At 44.6% G+C, this 18,143-nt stretch overlaps 1 protein-coding gene across 1 annotated transcript in view; it reads right to left on the bottom strand.

Moving 5' to 3' along the window:
• The window catches only part of DIAPH3 (diaphanous related formin 3), a 165,087-nt gene that overhangs the window by 48,065 nt on the left and 98,879 nt on the right, over window positions 1-18,143 (bottom strand). The window lies entirely within an intron of this gene.

Genomic DNA, 18,143 nt, shown 5'->3' with positions numbered 1-18,143 from the left:
CAGCTATGCGAACAAGGCATTTAAAAGAACTTTCGTTCGGGGAATTCTCAATGCCTCAGTCCCATTTTCTATCCAGGATGTGGCAAATTGACAAACCAAACAGAAGAGGTTTCATTCATTTAGATAATTATCTCTTCTCTTCAGATAGCACAGACTTTCATTTCTTTGGATGTTAAGGTATTTTTAATTGAAATTTAGATGTCTTCCAAAGTACTCGCAACTTGCATATTAATAAATAGTAACACAAAACAGAAAATGATTGAAATCTGCATCGCTCAACTACCCCCACATTTAATAGTATGTTGCTTACGACGCACCAGTGGGAAAAGAAGAAGCATAGGCAAGCATAAATAAATCTCCTTGGGCTTGTAAAGTACCCACCACAAAAAGGTTTTCATAAACTTTGAGTAACCACCAGGGAAACTTAAAAATAAAAATAAGAGTCTCTTTTCTGTGCCAGAATCATTGAGAAAGAAGGGCTCCTGATTTATCTCAAAGGTGATGATCTAAAGGCAGCCCGAATCCATTTGTTCACCACTACATCTTAGAAATGTAGTTTCTTTAGCGTGTGAAGCAAGTTATTTCCTTGGAGTAAGAAAGCAGAGTGCAGAAAGAACTGAATGACCAAAGGAAGAAAAAAAACCCCATTCTTTGACAGCTTTTGTAAAATGGCTGTGAAATATAAACTGTTGTCCTTGTTGAGTAGAACCCGAAGATAATTTCCGAAATACAAAAACTACCCAAAGTCTTTTGCCTATTTAACTGCCCACAAACAGTATTCCCATTCCAAAAACAGTAGGAATGAAAGGTAAAAAAGAGTAAAAGGTAAAAAATATTGTACAACCATATGAAGGAGCCACACCAGAGATTCTCAACCAGGGTTCCGTGGTAACCTGGGGTACCATGAGTACATCCCAAGGGTACTATGACAATGCTACCGCCTGCCCCCCCCCCCCACTGGAATCAAATGGATTTTGAGGGGGTGGGGGTTGGAAGCTTCATGGGCTCCCTTTAAACAACACTGAAAAACAGCATTGTTTTATTTGCCTAAATTCGGTGTGGATTGGGGGGGGGTAGATTTAAACGGAGCTCTCCCTTTAAATCTCCCCAATCCATGTCGAATTTAGGCAAACAAACAACGCGGCTGCCAATGCTGCTTTCCCTCCCCTCCCCGTGCTTGCCACTCCCACCTACAGGCCAAAAACGGAAGAAAACCCTAAAAAATGCAAAAAAAAAATATCAAATGAACCTTAAGGGTACCCTGAGATATGAAGAGCGAGGTCAAGGGTACCACGATGTCGAAAAGGTTGGGAAACACTGAGCCACGCACTCAAAGAAACTCTTGGCTTGCCTCTAAAATTAGCCAAATGTTACACCTTGAATGCAGACTTGGTAGAGGAAAGAAACCAAACTGTGCTTCAGCATTCACTTCCATGCCCACAAGATTTTGAGATATTAAATATTGGAGGTAAAGGGTGCTTTCTATTCCTACTTTATAATGGACTCATCATTTTATGTATCCGTGTGTGTGTGCGTGTGTGCGCGTGTGTGGTTATCTAGCCTATCAAACAAAATAAAGTACAAAGCTTATTCTTCAGTTGTAACCAATCTTCAGTCAGTGGATTATCATAGGCAACATTGAAATAGCAGAAGGTTGTTAACTGGCTGAACCCCGACTCGTGATGGTTCTGAGGCAGGACAGATTTAGCCGTCTGCAATGAGGGCCTCCTATTTTACAGTCAAGGTCTTCTGCCAATGCCAGCGCCAACAGCTGAAAGGCTTTCCCTTTGCTTCCCATGCTGTGCTTGGAGCCTGAAGTAGGTGCTCTAGAAACTTACAAGGAATAGCAGAACTATAAACGAGCAAGTCTAGTGCTTGGAACACATGTGCCACCTCCAGGCTTCGAAGGATAGGGCATCTGGGAGAGGGTAGATAGTGGATCCTTGAGACAGACAGACACAGGGTCCACACTTAGGGTGACCTGGTCCCTATTTAAGCCACAGCAATTTCATTCCTGTAATCCCTATAAAACGGATTTGACCATTTGATTTTACTAAGTTTACTGTTCAATAGCACTTATTGTTACACCTTCAGTTTGAATATTTTCTAATTTTTATTAATTGCAAACCCCAAACAGAAAAGAACTTTAAAAAAATAACAAAATATAACAGTAATGGTGGCAAGTCTGTAGAGAAGCATCTATGAAAGCTTTTGTTAGGTCTCGTAACCTTAAGCCAATAAACGGACGGTGAAGTAGAAATCAGCTGCGTTATTCAAGCACCATACTTGGCCAAGCCAGTTCTAACAAAGTTGGCCTCTATAGTCCCATATATCCCTCACAAGGTCCCCCCTCCCAACTTCCCAGAGTCAGTCTCTGGAACCGAGACTGCCCCAAGGTCAGGACAGATAGCTAAGGAGCCACCTGGTCTCCTGTTCACAAGGTAACAGCTGTAACTCTTTTCTCACGGGACAGACGATACAGGGGAAGCCTAGTTTGCTACACAGCATGTAAAGCCATAAAACCTAGGTCAAGGAAAGAATACACAGAGGGCAGTGGTAACATATAGCAGGCTGGTTACGTACATCAAAGAAGCAAGCTGGTTACATATATCGAAGCAGCACTGATTTGTTATATTTGAGATTAGATGCCTTCACCAATGTACTTCAGATAAGTGTTCCCCTGACAGCTTTCCAAATATCTAAAAATATGTCTATGTGGAGTTGTTCACATGCCACATATGCACATGCTAATAAGATTTTGTACTCCATTGGATTACAGGAGGTAGTTGTTTATCCCTCCAGTGTTGTAACAGAAGTCTTCTAACAACAGTAAAGGCACAGAGGGTCCATTTTCACTGACCATCAGTTAGCTTCCAGGAGACAGCCAAACAGTGCACAAATATAGAAGCATCCTCAAAGAGCAATGATCATTCTAGTACAAAAGGGGTACAGGGTGGGAAGCAGCAGTCCTGAAGTCACAGCTCTGCTCATGACTGAGTTCGATCCCGACAGAAGTCAGTTTCAGGTGGCCAGCTCAAGGTTCATTCAGCCTTCCATCTTTCTGAGGTCAGTAAAATGAATACACAGCTTGCTGGGAGTAAAGTGTGGACAACTGGGGGAGGCTATAGCAAACAACCCAACAACCACAGTCTGCCTAGTAAATGTCCCGATATGGCATCGCCCTATGGGTCAGTATTGATTCAGTGTTTGCACAGGGAACTATTTTTTACCTGTGATTACTTCTTCCCTAGAATAACAAATAATTGGATATGCCCGACGTGTTTAAAAGGTGTTGGCATTGTAATCTTAAAACATGCAAGTATTGTCCAGGTTAAAAAGGCTCCATTAGTCCATTCATTTCAGAGACTGCATCAAATACCTAATTTTCTGCATTGATTCAATGAATTTCCAAGAGTAAAGGAGAGTGGGAAACAGCGCTGCGGGGCCACATTTAAATGCCAACATACGTTGCAGCATTCACAGTTAGGTCTAGCTTAGCTGTGGAAATAACCAATACTCATCATCATAGTCTATTAATTGGTCAAAAGCAAAAAAAAAAAAAATCCCCCTATCTCTCTATGCCTTCCATTAAAAAAAGATTTCTTCCCAATTTTTAGATCTGAATTGGTTCATAATGTTAACACTGAATGTGCAGTGAATCAATTTGTATTGCCCTAACATAATGCGCCATAATTCTCTAACTGCAGCAATTGCAGAAGGTAAAGGATCCATTTTAGCAGGAACAGACCCTAACACATTCCATTTAAAGAGGGTCACCAGACAAGAAACTTACAAAACAGCCCCAAAACAAAAAATCCAGCTGATAAGAAGAAGAGTTTGGATTTGGATCTTTCTCTTCTGTAAGGAGGCTCAAAGGAGTTTACAATCTCCTTTCCCTCCTTTCCTGTGAGGTGGGTGGGGCTCAGAAAGCTCTGAAGAGCTGTGACTCGCCCAAGGTCACCCAGCTGGTGTGTGTTGGTATGCACAGGCTAATCTAGCTTCCCAGATAAGCCTCCACAGCTCAAGTGGCAGAGTGTGGAATCAAATCCAGTTCTCCAGATTAGAGTGCACCTGCTCTTAGCCACTAAGCCACTGCTGCTCTCTAAGAGCAATCCCAATAATTCGTACAAGTTAACAAATATGCTTGATGACATCAACGATCAGGAAAACCAAATCCTCCTTCATTACATGGGAGCTGCATCCTGTTTAAAGAAGTCAGTTTGGATTTGAAGATGGTTAACAGCCCAAGTCAAAGAAGCCATAGCAAAGGCTTCTTGTAAGATGGAATATCTGCCCCGTTGACATGAACATAAAGGAGTACAAGGTCTCCAAGGTGCCTGATTCTTTTCAGCACATGGCCTCTTCTTCCACTTTTGAGGAAAAAGGTTACATTTGCTAAAGTGAGTCTCCTCAGGGGCTTCCACAACTAGAACAAAAAAGGAAGAAGAGAAAAACCACTTTAAAAAAAATAGAATTGCTGCACTCTTATAAGAAGAGTCAAGACCCACTAATCTTGGGATCAGAAAGTGCTGTGGCCGGTGACACCGCCTGTGTACTTATTCAGAAGTCTAAAACTAACCTGTCCTCAAACCACTTCAGAAGAATTATGTAAACTGCCGGCAGCTGGCGAAGGACTCTAGCAAATACAGAGAGGACGTGGCTCTTGCCTAGAAAGCTTTGAATATGCAGCACGCGGAGTAGGAAGACAGTGCCAGACACGGGTAAGTGAACCGCAGGGAAGATAGAAATAAAAATCTGATGAAGCATTATCTGAACACACACACACACACACACACACACACACACACACACACACACAGAGAGAGAGTTTTGTAAAAGACTTTTTAGGGTCTTGAGAGGGGACTTCCTCTCTCTCTCCCCCCTCCCCTTTTAAACAGTCCGACACATAAGGAATGGCTCTTTCTGCTGTTTTTCTGAGATTCAAATGGGATTTTACTCATTTGTCTGAGCTGTCCGGCACACTGGCTGCTACAGTCTACTCACCTGCTGCCTTCCCAGTGGCATCTAATGCTGTAAGGCAGCCAAGTGTGAAAGGAAATAGCAGGGGGAAAAAATCCCCAACAACAACCCAGAAACATTTGCAGGGTTTTCTGGATTTAGGGGGAAGAGCTTGGGTGAGGAAAATCAGCATAGGGAGTGTGAAGCAGATGAAGAGGCCGGCGTCTCTACTGAGGTTCTCATCACGCTCCTACTTTGGATTTGTTTCCTAACAAAGATGTGTGACTTTATTCTAAGAGGCTATGTGCACAGCAAAGCCAACGCACAAGGGACAGAAAACATTTCAACTGAAATAAAATCAGATAGACATTATGCAGACAAATGGTATACATGCAAACACTGCTCTCAAAGATCAAAAAAGCTTTCAATATTATATTCAACTTTGTAAAATTTCACTGCTTTGAAATATCCATGTGAGAAAAAGGGCTCCTGCACACGAAAGCTTGCACTTTTTGTAGCCTTGAAGGCGTCCCGTGGGCCTAACTGTTTCACATCAGGTACACAACCTGAGCTATAGTTTCTACACAGATAATTAACAAGAAATAATTATGGGGATAATAAATGTAAGCAACACACACACACACACAAACACACACAAGCTATCTGAAATTCCTTAAATTGTATCCTCATACCTGCTAGTCAACTTCTTTCACAAAACCTGCATCCTTCATCTGTTACTTACATGGAACCTTGACAGCTTCAGGGATTTCCATTCCTTTTGAATATGTAGCAAATGTACCACAGGCTACCATGTCAGAGAAGCTCTCCCATTCAGAATCAAAAATACAAAATCATGGACTGGCAGACAAAGATTCTTCCCTCGGACCCCTCCTTATTCACTAGATTCAACACAATCATCAAATGAAAGCAAATCACACGAACTTGCCAAATCTCAGGGTCCCGCAATGGTGCTCAGGGCAATTGGAATCTGGTTTCCTGGACCCTGGTCCCTGCCCCTCTTTTCAACCTTGCTCACAATAAAAGGGAACGTTATACATCTGGTTTTTCCCATCCCCAATTGAAAATTTATCTTCTGAAAATAACTACACTCGGGAGGGCGGGTAGAACAGGCCCCTTCTCCACGACTTGCTAATATTCTACAAGAGATACATGTTTGAATGGGGACCCTCTCCTGCCATGCAGTTTCTGCATTCTGAATTATTACAGAACCAAATAATCAAAAGGTTTCCATAACACTAATTTTTGTGCGTGGAGTGTGTGTGTGTGTGGGGGGGGATTATCCAGACTATAGATTTCTTGCTGACTATTCAGAAGTGTGTATCTATCAGCACATTAAAAAAAACCCAGTATATTGCTGCCCTCCTTCTTTATGCCAGAAGTTTCTTTTTCCCATGGTGCACAACCAGATGTATAATAAAGCAATTGTCAGAAACACAGGACAGAAATGATCCTTTATATTCACATTACTGATTTGCCAGCTGAGCAGTATATTCACGGTAAGGACAGCCCGTTACTCAGGCAGTTTATTTCTTCATATTATTTAGCCGGTACGTTTGTGACAAACGGAGAGAGAGACCTCTTGAAAGTCATTTTTTTTAAAAAAAATGCCTGAGTCACCTCTGATCAATAGCGCCGATCCAACGGCACACACGCCCCACAAAATCACTGAGCGACTGCCGTGCTTGTTCATTCTGAAGCTCGTACTCGAAAAGGACAGACACCGAAGAAAAGATCTCGATGAGCAGTTTCAGGCTACAATCAACTACATCCCAACTCGCAGAATGAAGTCAAAGGATGAAACCTCCAAGATTTAACTACTGCGAAGGTGGGGCTGAGAAAGAACCAATGTACTCTTGGAAGGTGGCATAGAAAGTACCAGTCCGATGAAGCAGTTATGCTCCAAAGCCAATTACCCTTGCTATGCTGAGGCCGAGTTACCCTGTGGAAGACACCTCCACCCAAGCCCCAGTGTCAAAGTGATCTCTGTGTAATGAAGATTTAAACAAGTCCTCCTCTCTCCATCAACAGCTGCCTCCTTTTCAAGACGGACAGTGTTTCTGTTTGCACGGCAGCACTGCACTCAGTGTGCTATTTACAGTCAAGCATGCCATTGTCTTCTGCATCGATGCTTTTGAGGGTACTCGGCAGTCGCCATCCAGCAACTCCGGCTGCTCAGTAACTGTACTAACTTGAGGAAGACACAGCAGATAACAAAGATTAGCATTCACCCTGCTCTTGCGAGAGAGTTTCATCGCTATGGCAACTGGAGTTGCCCAGACGACACAGGGGCTTTGGCTTCGGCTGTGTACCATGTAATCGCTGCTAAACCGAACGGCCATGATTTTGGCCCACGCCTGTGCCCACTAGCGCTTTCACATGTTTGCTTTATTTTGCAAGATTAATTGGGAAACTGTGTCATTCTCTCCCAAACATGCAGCGCTGCTAAGCGTAACTAACTAAAAATATTTGAAATGGCTCTATTTGGGCTTTCCTTCATGCGACAATTAAGACAAACATGCAGAGGCGCACACACGTCTCGAATGCAGCCAGAAAGCCAAGCAGGAGGGTCTTTCGAATATGGGAATTGGTTACAGATGGCGAGTATTTTATAAGAACCGACACAGGAAGGGGTAAAGGGGTTTGCTCCGCAGCAACAGAGCTGATTCCACAGTGGGAAATGGCCTTTTATATGGGCGGGCTGTAGCCTGCTTGGAGAACCCAAGAGAAGAAGTGAATAATTTAATTAGATGGTTTATGTGAAATTAATTTAGGTTCACTGAAAATATTTTAATCAGGAGCAAAGAGGGTAAAATGATCTTTGTGCCCTGACTGCTCCCCCCCCCCCCGCACACACACTCACAAAAAGCCCCCTCTAGGTCCATCAAGTAAAACTGTTAAGCTAAAGCAATCAGCGTTTTGCTCCTGCGGATGCTCTCGAGGGCAACAGGATGCTAAGAAATTCTTGAAATTCAAGCAGTATCTGACAGTTGTTTTCCTATAAGCTCAGGTTGCCCAACAGGGCAGCCGTGGCACCTGTGGACACATTTCTGGTGTTTTTAAAAAGAGGGTGGGGTCAGGTGGTGCTTTTGGCCAGCACGGCTTCTGATTGGCTGTGCAGTTTTCAAAAGTTCTTTTGGCAGCAGCTGCTCCCCAGCACAAGGACGTTCACTGTATGACTGACGATAAGCTGTGTATATGCAAGAAAACATTTTCAAACAATATGTTAGTTTTTAAAAGGTATTCTATTAAACGGAACCCCTGCCTGAAATGCTGAAGAGTTGATGAGCTACACTGAAGAGTTACAGTTTGTGGCTGGCCCTGCCTCTTGTAGCAGCCATTTTGTTACCATAAAGTGTCAGAATTCCGATGGAACCTGCAAGCTCAAAAAGGGTTGGGGACCCGGCCTGCTATAAGAAATAAAACTATATAGAGCAGTGGTGGCGAACCTTTGGCACTCCAGATGTTATTGGCCATGCTGGCAGGGGCTGATGGGAATTGTAGTCCATAACATCTGGAGTGCCAAAGGTTCGCCACCACAGCTATAGAGACAGAGGATTAAAGGTCAGGCTCCAACTTTAAGGGGACCTCAACTATCTACAGTGCCACCTTGGGGACCATGGTATACAGCTGAGCTGAACATGGCGACCAAGCAGAAGTCCACCAGATGAGCTGCCACCTGCTGCCCATGGGGAGGAGTGAGAGTCCTTCCCCACCCACCCCATTGGAAACATCTGCAGGGGGTGGGGTCCTATGTTTATTGACGGTATGTTTATTGGGGTTTTTTTGCTTGATGTTATGATTACTGATGTTTGATATTATACTGTTGTTGTTCACCGCCCAGAGCCCTTCGGGGGAGGGCGATATACAGATCGAGTAATACAATACAATAACCAAGGAAAAGCAAGCAAAAGATGTTCGAGTATATGCTTAACATGTCTTCTCAGGTTTTAAATTATAAAATAACAGAGCTCACCAAAAGCAAACAAGTTATTTGAAAGATGGATCAGCTAATGGTCATCAAGACACACTACACAAATGTTACCGATTCATTTAAGGAGCAAACCCAAACTCACCCTTTTCAAACCAATGGCACATATTTCTGTCCATCAAAATCACAAGTGCTCTATCAAAGCCACCCAATGCAAATCTTTTTTTTAACATGTTGAAGTCTTTGTAAAATCTTTGTTCTGAAGCATTTGTAAATGTATTTTACCATGTAGAAGCCATTCCTGCTTATCTGGCGGATTTTTGGTTTTTTTCGGTGTTTTTGCATATATCAATCTTTTAGCAGCTAATGCATCCAAAGTGTTGTGTGGTGTTTGGTCAGACTAGGATCTGGAAAGCCCATGTTCAAACCCCCATCCTACAGACTGCTATTCTATCCCCACACCCAAGCTACAAGAACGTCAACCAACACTGCCATATGAACAAGAAAGGAGCTCTGTGTAATAGTGTCTAAATCAGGGGTCTGCAACCTGCGGCTCTCTAGATGTTCATGGACTACAAATCCCATCAGCCCCTGCCAGCATGGCTGTGCTGGCAGGGGCTGATGGGATTGTAGTCAATGAACATCTGGAGAGCCGCAGGTTGCAGACCCCTGGTCTAAATGCTATCAGTCCAAATTAAGTGCAACCACATGCAAAGCATGAACAACAATCAAGACAATGTCCTTGTAACAGGAGAACGCAACAAATCCTGGTATATATAGTCTCAATGCAGGCCAAGCTTGAGCGTTTTCACATATAAAATGAAATCAGGTAAGTAGACAAGAAATTCCAGATCTCACCCATTTCACTGCCAAGCAGCTTTGTCAGCAATGTGATTATTTCAAAAGCTTGGAAGGCTGCTTTCTAGGTACTTCCTTCATGTCTTGCAACCTCCATGGGAATTTTGGAAGAGAAATATGAAAGCCCAAAAACAGATACACAGCATGGGCTGTTTCTTCTGCCCAATGCAAGCCAATGACACAAGTCCAGTGCCTTAGGATGGGGATGGGGAATGGTGCCTGGGGCAAAATATTACCTGGACCTGTCCCTCCCCCTCTTACCTTAGTTGTCCTAGCAATTCATGAATTTGCTGCTAAGAGTTTGCTGCTACCTTAGAAAAAACAGCCTGGTGGGAACTACACTTACCAGGAGACCTCGCAAACCCAAACTCCTGCAGCGAGCCCAAACTCCTGTGGGGCTCACAAGGTCTTCTGGGAAGTGTAGTTCCCAGCAAAGTGTTTTTTTAAGATAGCAGCAAACTCAAACTAAGCAGAGAGTCAGCATGGTGTAGCAGTTAAAAACGGTTGACTCTAATCCAGAGTATCGGGTTTGATTCCCCACTCCTCTACATGAGTGGCAGACTGTGATCTGGAGAACAGGGTTTGATTCCCCAGTCCTCCACACAAAGCCTGCTATGTGACGTTGGGCCGGTCAAAGTTCTCCGAGAACTTTCGCAGGCCCACCTGCTTCATAAGGTGTCTGTTGTAAGAAGAGGAAAACGAGTTTGCAAGACACTTTGAGACTCCTTACAGTAGACAAAAGCAGGTATAAAACCCACTCTTCTTTTTGAATGCCTCACAGCAAGTCTGAATCGCGTTTCTATTGTAACAGTACCCTCTTGGGGTCCTAACAAGTTAATGTTCTGTCAATCAGTGTCAATCCAGGAACTAAATTCCTCAAAATGAAGAAGATTGGCAACACACACCTGCTGATCAAATGCAAGAAGAGTAAAGGAAATGCATTCAGGTCCAATTTTAAACCCCAGACAGAAAGAATGTCCATGAGCACCCACATTGGCGGCCAGCTGGTTTCCAAGTTCAATTCAATATGTTACTCAGGACCTTTTAAGCCAACCCAACGGTGGTGGGATTCAACCGGTTCGCACCACTTCGGCAGAACCAGTTGTTAAAATGGTGCTTGCAAAACAACCGGTTGTAAATTATTTGAATCCCACCACTGCAACCCAGCCTCACATATCTGAAAGGTCATCTTCTTCCAGCAGTGGCGTAGGAGGTTAAGAGCTCATGTATCTAATCTGGAGGAACCGGGTTTGATTCCCAGCTCTGCCGCCTGAGCTGTGGAGGCTTATCTGGGGAATTCAGATTAGCCTGTACACTCCCACACACCCCAGCTGGGTGACCTTGGGCTAGTCACAGCTTCTCGGAGCTCTCTCAGCCCCACCCACCTCACAGGGTGTTTGTTGTGAGGGGGGAAGGGAAAGGAGATTGTCAGCCCCTTCGAGTCTCCTGCAGGAGAGAAAGGGGGGATATAAATCCAAACTCTTCTTCTTCTTCATATGTCCCTGGGCACCAACTATGTTCATCAGGCAGTCATCCCCTGGCTATCCCACCTCTCAGGGTGACCCAACTACAATGACCAGAGCCCGGCCTTTTTCCATTGTGGCTTCAGTTCTGTGGGACTGGCTCCCTGAAGAGTTGAGGAGAGTCCCCTATTTGGAGATGTTGAAGAGGCTCTGCGAGGCATGCCTACTTGCTAGGGTTTGGGTTGTTGTTTTTTTGGAAGGAGCGGGGATTTGAGCAGCAGCCACCTTTAAACGAGGGGAGAGATTAGGTGTTTGCTACCTTATTTTGAGTTTTAACTGGAAATGCTTTTAACTACTGTCGTAAGTCAGCTTGAACCATGAGGACGGTGTGAACGTTTTAGTAAACAAATTGGTAAATAAAATAAATGAATCTTGCACCCACAATATTTTAAGCCTAAATAAGAAACTGGAAGTGGGTGGCAGGGAAACATTTCAATGAATGTTGAAATTAGGAGAACAGTCGTTTTTGTACAACTGCACAGCGGTAGCGTGTCTCTGCTTCTCTTCTGCATTGCCCAGCATAGCTCCCAAGTGATTAGAGACACAGAAGTGCTGCAGTTTTTAACTGAAGTTTACCTGCAAAATAATATACAATTCCACCCGTTCAGAAGACGAAAGGTGTGCCCAGAGCAAGCAAGCCCCGAAGAATGCGCTGCTCGAAAGAAGCCAGTGCTGCCATGTACCGAATGAAGGGAAATGGGGTTAACTCAGCAGAGAGTAATTGGCTGTGTCCTGTTTTCTGTCTCCTGCCTAGCCAACAGAAAGCAGCTCCACTTAAAACAGGGCATAAGCCCAGAGACTGATTAGTTGGGAAGTGATTGCTAAAGGCAGTAATAGCACAATCGGTCCCATGAGCGTTCCCTCGTAGCCGTTTGCTCTGCCCTAAGAGACTCCACTGGAAATCCCTTAATGCACTCTGCCCTTCATTTATTTTTGCTACTAGACATCTGAGAGCGTTTAAAAATGCTACTTTTTGAACAGTTGCCTGATGATGGATCACACCAAATTATATATTTATATATATATACAGAGAGAGAGAGAGATTTATTTTCTCCTCGTGAGCAGCGGACAGAGGCTACCACCTACAGCCCAACTGTGCAACTCGGCATTTCAACGGAAGCCTTTTAACTTCCATTATTTAAAACGGGAACAACCCAAACACTGCTCAAGATTATTATGCCACTTAAGCACACTTTATGCTGGCTATAAATATTTGATATGCCTATTAAGGCCTCACGACAAAAACTGCGTCAGCTGAAGGCGGCTTAATTAGTTTTTGAGTTGCAACAGATCTTGCACCGTCTGCACCGTCTGCGGCGTGAAGGTTACCATGAAGGCAGTGTTAACACTACACTGTTTCCCCGGCTGCAGTCATAATTACCACTCTTATATTATTCTGTGTTTATACACCAAAAATAAAAAAAAAAGCGACAGCAATTATTACGCTGATCAGGCAGCATCTTGACAGTGAGGCAGAAGAGGCCTTTGCGGTTACGCAGCTTACACCACATTGTTCCTTATGCACAAGTCCCAGCTAAATATTATTTCAGCCTCTTCGTTTGATAGCAGGATTCGTTGTTGTTGTTTTTTTAAAAAATTCGACTAATTTCAATACCTGTTCACCAATTTTCAAAGCGCCAGCTCATCGGGCCCAGGACCAAAACAGTGGAACGTTGGCACCCCCTGGTGTCAGAACAAGCAGAGAACCCTACTCCAGACAGGCAGGAAAAAACAAATGGTCTTTAACCTATAGTCCACAAACTCAGTCGCCCCTAAACAGCCTTCTGGAAAAGCTGCTTTAGGCCCAGTTTTGCTTGGCAGAAAGGACTTGAGGAAAGGTCTCAAAGGCCTTTGGGCATAGCCTTGATTCTCCTGGCCAACGAACTGCTGCAGGGAAGTGAAGGGATAACTTCTGTGCTGCCAGCTGGCAGGGCATGGCCAGGTCTGGCCTCACATGGCCAAACGAGAGGCAAGCACAAGAGTAGTCAGGTCACAGTCCAACAGGTCATGGCACAGGAGATCAGGTAAACAGGCTGGAGACCAGAAGTATACCAGATACACAGAGGCAGCAGGAAACACACTTGTTGCACCCAGGCAGAAGCAAGCTCACAGAAAGGCTTATATAGAGAGCCTTGTTCAAGGGGCTGGGATTCTGCAAGGAATTAATTCTCATCAGATGAAGACTTCTAATCTTCCATATCTTGCTGCCAAACGAGCACTCCTTCTGTGCTTCTGCAGTAGCAGCCTCTGCTTCTGCCTCCTATGCACAGCTGGCTCATCACTCGGTTCCCTGGAAGGATCTGCAGGCTCCTCCACCTGTATGTCATCAGGCAGGGAAGGGCTGGGAGTTGACTCTGCTGCCAGGTCTTTCTCAGGAGCAGCCAACTCTGGCTGCATTATGTCCTCAGGTTCTGCCTCTGTGCCCTGGTAAGTACCCAGGGCTGGCTCATGACAACTTCCTGCCACTAAAGGAAGCGTCCTTTCAATGGGATGGCTCTAGCTGAAATCCTGACCCAGCCCTGTTGGCAGCCTCATTAGCCAAGCCACATACACCCTCACTGTATCCGACCCAGACTGCTTTTTGGAGACTTGGCAGTGTGGCTACTTTGATTGTCCAACAATGCAGCCAGAATGTATTCGCACAATCAGGAGAGCTTTTCTGGCATCGACAGAAAAAGTGAGATTGGGTTTTACTGTTGAGGCTTTCATGACATCCTTGAGATCTCTGCCATATCTCACACCTTGCACCTGTAAACTATTTTTATTTATTTATTTTTATTTATTATTTATTATTAGTTTTATATACCGCCCTCCCCCTGAGGACTCAGGGCAGTTCACAACAGGTTAAAACATACATTAAAACATAATTTAAATACCAATTACATAAAAACAGAACCCATTAAAAATGTGGACGGTGTCTGGGTACCTGTTCTCCCCTTGTGCTCCACGGGAGCATCCAGATGACACACAGTAGCAGATGTATTTCTTAACCAGGTTCACTTTTGCAGTGGCGCCCCTGCAGAAACTTTGTAAGTCCCGCAGGGCCCTGATCTCCCTAGGGAGTCTGTACCACCAGGTAGGGGCCAGGGCTGAAAAGGCCCTGCCCCTCGTCGAGGCCAGAATGATCATTTTTGGGCCAGGGATCACGAGTAGGTCCTCCTCCGAGGAGCAGAGGGGCCTACCGGGGCAATATGGGGAGAGGCGGTCCCTCAGGTATGCAGGTCCGAGAGCGCGAACGGCTTTGAAGGTCAAAACCAATACTTTAAACATAATCCGGAACTCAATCGGCAGCCAGTGCAGATGGTATAGGATCGGTGTAATTCGATCCCTGCTCGAACTGCCAGTAAGCAGCCTGGCTGCTGCATTCTGAACAGTTTTAATTTCCGGATCATAGCTAAAGGCAAGCCCGCGTAGAGTGAGTTACAGTAGTCTAACCTGGAGGTGATCATTGCATGGACCGTTGCTAGATCAGAAAGGTCAGGTCAACTCTTGGGAAGCAGAGCAGCATCAATTGTCTGGGAACACAGTAGCTGGGAACAGAGCTAGAAACAGGGTGGCTTTGACGAAACAGGTTCATACAGTTTGGAGATGCTGTTTGATTCTGGGCCACAAAATGAGGTAGAGAGAGGGGCAGCACCTTTATTCAGTTAGATTTCGTTGGCCAACTGTGGCTCAGCCTGGAAGACGAACTCATGCTCCAATTACATCCAGGATGGAGCAGTAAAACATACTCTATGAGGAACTACCTACAAAGCCAGCTTGGAAACATTGACTGGTCCAAAAAGGGGCAACTAACCTGTCAGCAGGTAAACTTACACAGACTGCCTTTTTCCAGATTTAAAAGCTTTAAGTTCACTACATGTTTGCTTTCTTTCAAGCACAAGTGCTACAGTTGACTTAGAAGGACCGCGAGCACCTTTTCCCATAGCTATTCACCCATCAACTGATGTCACCATTAAAAGCTCTGTCGTTGTCCCCCCCTCCCAGCAGGTCTGCAACAGAGGCTGAGCTTTGCCAGCCATGGTATCTTGACAAAGGCTCACCAGGTGCCAAGCATACATGTTTTCTGAGCAAAGATTTGTGGACCCTCCCCCCCCCCGCCCCCAACAGTGGGTTTTAACTATCCCACGTGTAACATTTTACACTCATTCTTATACTGATTTCAGGATATTTTCTAACCTATTATTCTAGCCTAATTGGTTTTATTGCTGGTTTTAAATTTATTGATTGTGCTTCTTCCAATGATGTTATTTGTTTCTATGGAGGGGGAAGGGGAGGAGGAGTTTTGATTTATATCCCACCCCCTTTCTCTTCCGTAGGGAGACTCAAAGGGGCTTACAAACGCCTTTCTCTCCCCCCCCCAAAAAAACAAACACCCTGTGAGGTGGGTGAGGCTGAGAGCTCCGAAGAGCTGTGACTCGCCCAAAGTCACCCAGCTGGTGTCTGTTGGAGTGCACAGGCTAATCTAGTTCCCCAGATAAGCCTCCTCAACTCAAGTGGCAGAGCGGGGAATCAAACCTGGTTCTCCAGATTAGAGTGCACTTGCTCTTAACCACTACGCCACTGCTGCTCTTTTGCCTTCATTTCTCCATGGAACCCTTTGCTGCCAGCCTCACCTCCCATGTGAAGCCCTGGGCTAAGAAGCTCCTGCTCAGCAGCTGATTGGCATGGGGAGGTTGCCTGGGGCCTCCCCTACTTGCTCATGCTGAAGCTACCCTGCTGCTGCAGAAATCCTGACCTTGTCTTAGAGCGACTGCTGCCTTCAGCTTGGTAGGTCAGAGTTCCTCTGCATCCACTTCACCACAAACCTGAAACTAATGTATGGGCTTTGCTGTCAGAAGGTGTCCACAAGCTATCAACTTGACCGCTAAACAGAACCTCCACAAACAGGAGTAATATGCCTCCAAATACCAGATGCCATGCTACAAAGGAAAAACAAGAACCAAGGAGTCCTGTGTAATAAAGGCTGACTTATGAAAGCACTGTAGAAACGAGAGGCTTTCTTTACTGGGTTTTTGTCATTAAGGTCCTTAAAGAACACTTGCAGCGCAGGCACAGTTCTTCATTTCGTTCAAGCTGGTCAGCAGTTTCCTCCAAAGTAATTCAAAACAATTCATCGACAGGCTGCCAGTTCTATTCTGTTTCGACAGCCTTCGTCAAAGTATTGTATTCACATTGGGCCATTTGCGACCTGCTACAAGAGCTCCTGGTCTCTTTGAAGCGATCCAAATGGTGCTAGTTGCTCAATGATGCGCTAGTTCTTTAAGGATCTTAACGACAAAACCTGAGCAAAGAAAGCCTCTCATTTCGACAGTGCTTTCATAAGTCAGCTATCACAGTTGCCTTTATGATAAGGGACTCCTTATTGCTTGTTACGGATCAAAGGAAAGCCATCACCATTATAAACGTCCAGGAAACGTACAGAGGAGTCCACCCGTCAGCTGTTCTAACGGAATGCTGGATGCTATATTCCTTGACGGTTGATCATTTCCAGACTCTACTGTCTAAAAGTAACATGTAAGGCCATCCGGAATTTAAACATGCTCATCAGCACCAGCGGCTGACATTGTATCACCTTAGAGATAAGTTTTGGCTAATAAATCCAAGCATCAATCAATGGCTTACATAAAATCCCTCACAGCGGCAGCGTTGACACACATTTCCTGTAGTTTAGTGAATGGTATTTCAACATACCTGATGCTATGGCTTGCATCCTACGAAGGACTTTGATTTACGCAAAAAAAATTTCTGCCATATAGCGTGCTTCTTCTACTAATACCTTCATTTGTGCAAGATGAATGGCTTTCAATGGGTCCTTAAGCTAACCACTTAAACTAACCGAAATCTCAGAGGAAAAGGAAGCACGCGGAGAATATCTAGTGTGCATGGAACTCCTTCCTAGGATCCAAGCTATGATCTCTTTGTGATACACCTCTGAAGATGCCAACCACAGATGAAGGCAAAACGTTAGGAACAAGATCCCCCAGACCACGGCCACACAGCCTGGAAAACCCACCACAACCAGTTGAATCCGGCCGTGAAAGCCTTCGACAAGGCTCTGGATTAGTTGTGGCGGTTTTTCCAGGCTGTGTGACACAGTGTGTAACAGACTTCTCTCTGTGATACACCTCTGAAGATGCCAGCCGCAGATGCAGATGAACAGTTAGAAACAAGATCTACCAGACCACGGCCACAGACCGGAAAACCCACCACAACTAGTTGGGTCTGGCTGTGAAAGCAATACATTCTACTCAGTGGTGGGATCCAAACATTTTAATAACAGGTTCCGATGGTAGTGGGATTCAAACAGTGGCGCCGCCACACACATGCACCTCCAGTCCCTATTGGGCAGGGAGTTTGCTTTAGTAACCCCTTCTCAGCGCTCAGAAAAAATTAGTAACCACTTCTACAGAAATGGTGAGAACTGGCTGGATCCCACCTGATTCTACTCATGTTATTTATACCTCTGCTGTAGTTATCTACTTGCACATTTTCAACCTTTTCTGTGCCATATGCGTGAAGTGCAGGGCTACGTGTTGCACTAGTTTAGTCCAAAATATTACACATATAATTTAGCTTTTCATCCATCCAAACACAATATTTAATAATACTGCCGCATTTGCAATTATGTAAAAAGTATTGCTAATTTAATGCAGAGCTTCATTTGGTTTCATGAGTCAACTTCTTTGAGATACAGGATTTCATTAATCAAAAGCTCAGAGCTTAGGGACAGTGAGAATGCAGGTAGGATGTAAAGAGCCAAAGAAAATGTTAGACGATGCAAACAGTACTCCGTTCTTTTGGCAAGCTAGTCCCAGTGCTTTATTACAGTACTCCAGATGTATAGAAAAGAG

The sequence above is a fragment of the Sphaerodactylus townsendi genome, linkage group LG04 (assembly GCF_021028975.2).
Source record: "Sphaerodactylus townsendi isolate TG3544 linkage group LG04, MPM_Stown_v2.3, whole genome shotgun sequence".
Classification (NCBI taxonomy): domain Eukaryota; kingdom Metazoa; phylum Chordata; class Lepidosauria; order Squamata; family Sphaerodactylidae; genus Sphaerodactylus; species Sphaerodactylus townsendi.
The sequence above is the reverse complement of the archived record's forward strand: the minus strand, read 5'-3'. Positions and strand labels throughout refer to the sequence as shown.